This window comes from Chrysochloris asiatica, unplaced genomic scaffold (genome assembly GCF_000296735.1).
Source record: "Chrysochloris asiatica unplaced genomic scaffold, ChrAsi1.0 scaffold00011, whole genome shotgun sequence".
Lineage (NCBI taxonomy): Eukaryota > Metazoa > Chordata > Mammalia > Afrosoricida > Chrysochloridae > Chrysochloris > Chrysochloris asiatica.
The window spans coordinates 6,071,977-6,072,693 of record NW_006408529.1 but is presented as its reverse complement, the minus strand read 5'-3'; positions in this window follow the sequence as shown (position 1 = coordinate 6,072,693).

Here is a 717-nt window from a genome sequence, read left to right as displayed (position 1 = left end):
TACAGCCTCGAAAACCCTGTACAGGGTTGCTATGAGTCGGAACCGACTCCACGGCACATAACAACAACAACAACAACAACCAACCAAGTACACTGAGAAAACATGCATGTTCCCTGATTGAAGAGACTTCCATTCTGATTGGAATTTTGAGGAACTGCATCCATAAGCAAAAGTCCAGTCCATCAAATTGTAATAACTGATGCTTGCTCACAGTATCAAACATCTTCATATTCATCTAATGAAGTTCTGTTCAGCTCAACAACTCTAGCCATCCAATCAAGGTCAAATGAGTACCAGCTGCAGGTTTGGGCGCTCACACACACCTCCCTGAACTTCAAAACAGTCAGCCTTTCCTCTTACTGCATCTCAAGGTCAAGAGGTACCAATAGAACATTCCCCTAATTCCACTCACAAGTGGACCCAGGTGATAATCAGCAAGAATTTTGTTCCTGGTTCCCTTAAACTTTCAGTCCTAGGAGATTTCTTAGATGGGACAACTTTCCTTGCCCTGAAGCCTCTGAATCTCAAAATGCCAAAGTGCTTGCTTTTTGTTTTTTTTCCTGCTCTCTTTCAATCACAAATCTCCTGTTCTTTCAAGGGTTCTGGGTTGGTCTAAATGTCTTTTCAAATGCAAATGCATCAACCCTGAAGTTCTGGGTGGAGCTCAAGATTCCACCTTTAAATTCTACAAAGACTTACACCAAGAAGCCATATATA